Source organism: Acromyrmex echinatior, chromosome 17 (assembly GCF_024713525.1).
Source record: "Acromyrmex echinatior isolate Ae372 chromosome 17, ASM2471352v2, whole genome shotgun sequence".
NCBI lineage: Eukaryota > Metazoa > Arthropoda > Insecta > Hymenoptera > Formicidae > Acromyrmex > Acromyrmex echinatior.
Window position 1 is genome coordinate 5,470,738 of NC_141868.1, and position 8,875 is coordinate 5,479,612.

Here is an 8,875-nt window from a genome sequence, read left to right on the forward strand (position 1 = left end):
TGATGAGTACAAAAATAAATATTAAGGCAAACGTATCAGTGACCGAACGTGTACAGTAGTACCGGATATTAATAAAAAGTTAATTTATTTATATTATTATTTAGGGATGCTCCGCATAATGTGTTACAGGATACGAAATATCGGATATCAATCGTTAAATTCCTTTTGTATATCCCATTACCCGACCGAATAACGAATTTTCCGGATATCTTGCAGGATATCTGAAAAGAGACTTTCAAAGAAAAAAGAAAAATGGCATGGTCCTTTAACCAAGATGCTTTAACAAAAGGTTCTTTAAGAGGGTTTTTATGTTTGGGAATAGATTTTGAAGGCATTCTTTGAGAATTTTTTTAATAAATAAAAATTTAGGTATAATCAAAAACTAATATAAGTCTAGAAAATACAATATACATATAAAAAAATATATTTTTTATAGTGTTAATGTTTTACAGAATAGTAATAAGTGTGCGAGAATGCACCGCGCGGAAAGATTCTAGTGAGAAAACGGCACAAGGTTGAAACGATACACGACAGTAAAGAAAACTCCGTTTCTTTGTAATTTAACAAAAGAATTTTCTTTAATAAGCACAATTACAAGTTCAGAGAATACAATTAATTGAATATTAGCTTAACAAAATATTAAATGCGGTCACCTTTTCCAAATTGTATTTGGGATCGCGGTGATAGAAAATCTCGGCGAATTTCTCGAAACTTCTCGAAACGATTCGTTTATAGCGGTTTTCACTAAGCGATCAGCACGGCGGTTTTACGAAGCGATATAGCAGCGAGACTATGACTTTAAGAACTCTAAGAACTTTTAGAAGTAAGAACTCCAAGAAGTCGAAGAACTCTAGGCGGTGTAAACGATCAAAGCGGTGTAAACTATCTAAGCAATATGCCCGGGAGGAACGGCGAGATCGAGGCATTTATTGCTTTCGGTCTGGGCTTTCTTCTTAGGAGAAATCCAATGAAATTTTGCCACAATCGTAATTATTACGTAGCATTGGTTGTACAAAATTGATTGGCGCTTTCGATTCTTTTCTAACGACGTTCAACGTAACAGTCATGCGCGGCAGAAAATCCGTACGTGGGATTGGTGACAGCGCGTGACGTATTCGTCGGAGCGCGGCGCTCGCGTGCGCGAATTGAATTGTTCTAGAACTTTCGATTGTCCGTTGCCGGTGCCTGTTTGCGTGTACCGAATTGTTTTGAAAAGACTAAAGAACGACGAATCTCTGACTTTGGCGAGGCTTAATGTCAGGCTCGAGATGAAATCACGAGCTCGCCTTGTGCGTGCGTTTAATAACAATTCCTGTTGGTCGATCGAAAGAGTTCTTACCTTTTTTTCGAATTACCGATCTCAAACAATAAGATAGCGCTGAAATTAAGCATGCACCGCGAATATGGTCAAATGATGATCGAGATACAGATCGTATTGTTGATCTCATAGAAAAAGTAAAGCTTTTTCTTATGTTATGGACTCCCACGACTCTTTTCTTTCGTGGAGATCTGGAACTCGTCGAAATAAAAAGATAACTGCTAATAATGTACAAGTTAAGCGTTATAATCTAAGAGAAGATTAAAAATTTTCTTTTCCTACACTAAAAATTAAAAAACGAAGAATCCAATATCTCCTCGTAAATGTCAATCCGACATAAAAATCAGTGCACGTGCACGAGCAGCGGGACCAAAAGGACACCGAGTCTGTGCCTCTCGGACATTGCGGCTAAAACAACAATAGATATGTCATTGGAAGCATAAGATACTTTTAACGGTCATCGCAGATGATTCTCACAAAATCTAAGAAATGATACGTGACGTTCAGGGGTAGATTTTGGGTGACCGACGTTGCACGTGTGCTTTCTTTTCGCACTGTGTGTTTTCCTATAAATATAAAGATTGTAAAATTAAGGATGATACTTCCACACGCTACAGATTCCGATCAATGTCTCTTCCACTCTTGCCCAATTAGAAACCAAGAAATAGGTCCCACTACCTAATTAACTTACCTATTAACTTACGAATCAGTGCGCTGTTAATCGTAGGAGATTACTATAAAAACCCCGATTCCGCGGGACTCTGTGCGCCTTTTTTCTTAATTTCTCTTTAGGGACGGACATAGCGGTCCAAAATTTTTATTTTCTTAACCGCCCAACACTTTAGAATTTAGAGTTTAGAAGCAGTACGGGAGAAATTCCATCGATCTCGCATACTTGGCCAGCGAGACTTAAAGATTTAGATTTAATGCTAAAAAAACATCACCAACCTCACACATCCCGGCCAGAAGACCCCCACCGATGAGCATCTCAGTAGTAAGTCGCTATATCTCTTCTCTGGCCCCCTTCTCGCTTTTTCTTTTGGTAATTTATTTCATTCTGTCTCTTTTATTATTCATTTATTTTTATTTTATTTTTATTCTTTTCTTTCTTTTCTTTCTCCCTTTTTGACCTCCCATGTACAAGAAAATAAGAACATTGCAGTCCGTTCACGCTATAATTCCAATCTGTCGCCGTCGCCTCACGATAATTGTTCGCTCCTTGTCGCTCGTATCCGCTCTCATTAATACTACATTATCCGATGAAAATCAGATCGAACTCTCTTAGACCCATTCACCAAAACCTCCTTTTCTGCGTATTCCCTTGCAATCCGTAACTTCTCCCTTCTGCCACACGATACTTTCAAACACTCACACAACATAAATCCTTACGCTAACATATTTTCAGAATGGATTGTATTTTATTAAGAAAAATGTATTACTAAACATTGGTTTTTATTATAGTACTATTAAATTAAACTCTTATTCGTTAATTTGAAAAACCTCTCCTTGTATTTATTGTAAGCTCTCCCGCGATTACACTTCGCCCCCTCCCGGCACATTGATCCAGTTTGGGCTCTTTAAATTAAAAAATATATCCTACTTGTGTGTCCGTTTAGCGAAGCACGAGTTGAAGTTTCCATTTCGTCCTCCATTCGACCCCCAGCCCCTCAGAACGAAGCGAAGTGCCTCCCGATTTGCGGTTCTTCCTCATGGTTCCTCCCTTGTGGTCTGAATCCTGGATATGACCAAATCGATCTAATAATTCGGTTCCTGCTGCGTTCATCCCCCCTCCCCCCAATTCCATGCATGCGGAGCTTGGACGTAACAGTTATAATAAATGAACTTGTAATTTTTGCCCGAACTAGAATAATTAATATCATATGCATATTTTCAAAATGGCAACAGTTTGAAAAAATAATTCGAATTTTCCTCATATTTTTCCATCTATTTCACCATCAAAAAAATTGAAAAAAATTTACGTAGACTATTAATTCTATTATGGGCGATGATGATATATTTTCTGAATATAACGTAAAAGTAGAAGTCAATCGAACTTTCACTTTTTTTGGAAACGTGATGACCATATTCAAAAACGAATAAAGTTTTGAAATATTTTAGTATACAAGTACCGCTCCGTTTTCCGTTAGAAACGAAAGTGACGCTCAGATGGGAACGAAATTTATTCTATTGAAAACGTTCTAGAATGGTTTTGAAAAGTTGAATGTAAATAATGGCGAGCACCGGTTATAGCAATTGACTGGTGCACCCTATTAGAATCGATCATGACACACCATATCCTTTTATCTTGTATAGCTTGAACAATTTTTGTTTCTTCCAAAAATTATTTTTGTGAGATATTCTTGTGACTATAAGCTTTCAAAAACATCAAAAATAATTGATATTTTTTACCTCTAAAACGTAAAAACTCCCTTAACAAAATGCATTTGTTTAATGTTTTTAGCAATTGTTTTGCAATTTTGTTAATATTTTAATATTTCTTAGCTTATTGATTGAAAAATTGTTATTTTCTGTAAGGCGCATAGTTTTTTGATGGCTTTCTTTTTCGTTATCTGTAAACAAATTATAGTTTAAAATAATTAAAATTGAATTATAAATTTTGGACAAAACTCATTTTGAAATTCTACTCCTCATATATGTATAAAATATTATATAGAAGCATAACAAGTGTAAAATTTTAATTTGGTCCGACTTCTAATTATTTATTAATGCAATTAGAGTTAACATGCTTATATTGTACATAATGTATATATTATGAAGTGAATAAAAGATTAATTCTTTTTCAATTTAGATGCATAAGCTCCAGATTTCATCGAATCAATGAACGTTTACGTGTATTATGTTTTGATTTGTTCGAAAGGAGTACAAAAGACAAAACAGATACATCTTTATGCATCAGCAGATAACAGGAGCTAAGGATCACAATCAATATATATGGATTATAATGTAATAATTATTTAATAGAATTACTGTGTACACACATACACGCACATGTATAAAAAATATTTCAATTTAATTTTCACATCGACATATTTCAAAAAGTGTAAAAAAAATGTTTTTTGTGAAAATGCTGCTTCGAGAGGAGCTTAATGTGATCACGTTATTTCTTTTTAGCTAGAGATACAATGAGAGACGCAGTGAAAAAGATGTTATATTTATTTGCGCATTTTAAAATGGAATTTTATAATTTTTTACGTAATATGATTTCTCTATAATTATTTCATGTAAAAGTATTAAGTTAGAAATATAAAAAAATCAATAATTTACGAGATATTATAGATACAACAGCAAATAATACAAAGGTATACACCACGACGTAAGATGTCCGAAGCCAGAATTTTATATTTCAATAGATTAACAATAAAATAAACGTTTCGGCCTCAAATTAGGCCATCTTCAATATTACAAAGTTTCTTCCTCTAATTTACGCATACATACATATTTGCGAACACCATATTAGAGTTGTATGAATCACGTTAACCTTGTACAACAAGAACGCTCGTTACACGTAGATATATTTTTCTTTTCTGGAGAATTATCATTAAAAGAAGTTGTGTAGTTATATGCTCAAGAAAAAAATGTCTAATATATCGATCCGTCCAATTCCCATGGATCATTCTTAGTTATTGGACACATAATTTCCAAATTCTAATGGGCATGCATGATATTTAATTGATTATACATTTTTTTATAAAAATTTTTTTATTAGAATAAAATGAGTAATATAATACCTATAGAGAACATCTATGAGTATTATCAAAACGTAGCTACTCTGTAACAATTCTAATAGTGAAGATGTTATGTTCAACTCTCATCATGACTGTGTTATAAATAGTTTTGTAGAGACCTTGATGGAAGGGGTAATTCGGGAGTTATTTTGGGGAAGATATGTTAAATCGTTTCTTTTATCTGAAATATTATTTTCCGTATTATTTCGAGATAATTTGATGCAACAGTTAAAAATGGGACACCCTATATATGTATGTACATATAGAGGAAAGGCCTCTATTATGAGATACCGAATTCATTTTATAAATATATTATAAATGCTAGAAGTCTATAGGCAGAATTTTAAAAAATAGTAGATCATTTTGAAGGAAATTTAATAAACTTTAAGATAACGTTACATAAAATTTAATACAAATTCCATTTTTTTTTAATTAAAGAAATGTCCAAGGTGCAAATCTCAAAGTCAAAAAATTTTGCTCATAATTTGAGATGCCTCGAAAAATCGATAATAAAACGCAAAGTATATCAGTATTGCAATTAAAAAACTTTATTTTATATTTCTAAAATACAAACAAACACAGCCAGGGTTCGCGAAAAATGAGCGATAGATTATACAGAACTCATTTTCAAGTAGTGAAATCAAGCATAGCAGATGTAGGCACTCGACATTTATTCCAGTTGTCTTTTTTATTATTGTACAATAACATTTATAGCAATGATTTTTACTATAACATAGGAACATTATTTCATATTAGGAATACTCTAGATTATACTCTTATATTATGATTTCCACGCCTTATAGTTTTACGATCATTAAATCTAACTTGTATAATTAAACAATTTAATATATTCCGTATTTTTCTATTAGTACGACCTTATTCTATTACTATATAAAGAATTTATTGCCAAATATTTATTTATTAAGTAATAAACAAGGTTTAAATGCTCATCTCAATGAAACATGAAGACATATAAATTCTAAAATTTTGTTTTACAATGATTACAGGCATGATCTAATAATGAATACTAAATAGTTTTCAATCCAAGAGCAATTCATAAAATCAATAGATAGCGTCTATTAGTTTAGCAGAAATGCCGCTATCTCATATTAGGCGCCTATCTCATAATAGGAGGCTTTCCTCTATGTACAAGCATAATTAGTTTCAATTACGTGAAATAATCACATATTGTGAACTGCAAGTTATAACATTATTGTTTATATTGAATTCTACGTTAAAAATATTTTGCTTAGTACTTCTCGTATGTCTCTCGGTTTGATTAATTATAACAATTATAATTTATTTACAGGCATATCCACCTACAACTGTGTCTTATATCACGCAAATTAAACATAATATTCAAAGTACAAAATGTTACTATAAATGATATGGTACTTTTCTTATTGCTGTACCGTCGTGTTTATCAATTTATTACTTGTTTAGAAATCATCAGGAAATACAGACATTTCATTATGCTGTGGAATTATATGCGTGTTTTGAATTCGTTTTGTGTAGTATTTTATTTCTCACGTTAAACTACATATGTCAAACTGTTTACTGTAAGGTATAGTTACAGTAGATCGAAGCTTAATAATCATTTATAATTAGAATAATAAGCACAAGCAGCAATGAAATTACACATGTCAAAGTTTTATTTGAAATGACAAAATCATATTTATTGAATACAAAATTTTCAGTTTTACTACAAATTTTTGTTTAATGTTAATATAATTTTAGATAAATGAGACAGTAGCAATTCTTCAGAAATTGTCCAATTATAATCTCGATGAAGATTTACGTAAACAGGTGAATAATTACAACAAAATTTTATATTGAATTTTAACTGTCTTAAATGCGTAATTTTATTAGATCTCAAAATTCGGACACGTACCTAAATTTCATGGAATAATTATGTACAAAATTGGGACATTACATAACAATTGTGTTATTCCTTTATATATTTTAAAATAATTGCACACATTCTAACAAATAAGGACACTTGTACATACATTTTTCACAAATAAGGATAAGCTAGAAAAAGTTTTAAAAATTATTTTTTACTTTATATAACAAAAGTGAGTTATTGAAAGTTATTTCATGCTATCAATATTTTGCTATCAAACTATCATACTATCAATTCTATTATTATACCATCTACATTCTACTATCACGCTAATAAATATTCTGCAAAATACGCGCAATGCATTTTGGCATATAGAATTGAAAATAATTGACAAAGATTTTGTAATTAGTGTTGATATGCACAAATATCTCAAAAAAATACATATAAAAAAGAACAATACATTAAATTCATAATGTTGTATTATAATATAATCATTTTGATTTATTTATTTTTTAATAATTTCTATATGTCGGCCTTGCTTCTACACAATATGTTAATTAAACTAAAACATTGTAGTTATGTTACATAACTTAACTCTTGAAAATATATTAAATTTGACTCAAATTTAATTCATTACTTATTATGTTTATACATTAATATATATGCAATATTTTGAAACTAAAAATATATTAATTTTGGCACATATTGAAGTTAAAAATAACGGAATATCATTAAATGTAAGGGATAGAGTTGCTCTTTGATATCTGTGGCAATGAAACATATTTGATGTTTTATAATAATGTCCTAAGTTTATTTATCCGTTTAATACAATTTATGCAAGTATCCGAACTGTTAATAATGTTAATATATATTTAACGCTTATTAAATTATTTATTTCAATTAGATTTTGCAATTTATATTGCAAATAAAGCAGACAAAAGTAGAATTTGGCTTGGGACGTTACTACTTTGGATCTAATTTTATCTGCGAGATATGTCTTCTTTTAAATAAAAGTATAAAGTATGTAATAATCATATATACATATATGTATATATATATGTACATGATGGGGCAGTAACTCTGTCCACTTAAAATATTTACTGCTATTTTTAAAAATACATAATAATATATTTATTGAAGTTAGCATCAAGAGGGTGTAATATACTGCTAACAGTTATATTTTTTTTATGGACGGAGGCGTTTCGATGATTTCACCTCCACTTTTTTAATGGAATTGTATAATTTTTTTTACACAATATGATACCTCTAAATATTCTGCATGTGAAAGTACTAAGATAGTGTACCAAAAAACCAATAGTTTACGAGTTTTATATACTTTATTCTAGTATAATGTTGACGTAAAATATTTAATAACTTATAAACAATTAATTTTTTCATAATAGTAATATAATTTTATAATAATTTTGTATAACCTTAATTTATGAACAGATATTGATATGAATAAATTGGTGGAAAGAAACACATAATTGCTTCAAAAAAAAATATGTATGTAAAAAGGGTAACTTTTAAATAAGCAACTATGTATTTTCTCTCTTTCAATTGATTTATTTCATTATTCTGTTCATGAAATTATTAAGGATTACAAAAAATATTAATAATTTACAAGTTATTTAATATTTCATGTCAATATATATATACATATGTCAAAATAAAGTAGAAATCTCGTAAACGATTGGCTTTTTGATATTACTACTTTAATAGTTTTATATGCAGAATAATTAGAGGAAGAATATTATGTAAAAAAAAAATCATACAATTCTATTTAAAAAAGTGAAGATAATTTTGAAATCTTCGAAATGCCTGCATCCATAGAAAAACTATTATCCGTATATTGTACCCCTCTTGATGCTATACAACTTCAATAAATATATTATTTCTATAAATATATTATCTCTAAAAATAGCGAAACATTCTAAGTGAATAGAGTTACTGCCCCATCCTGTATAT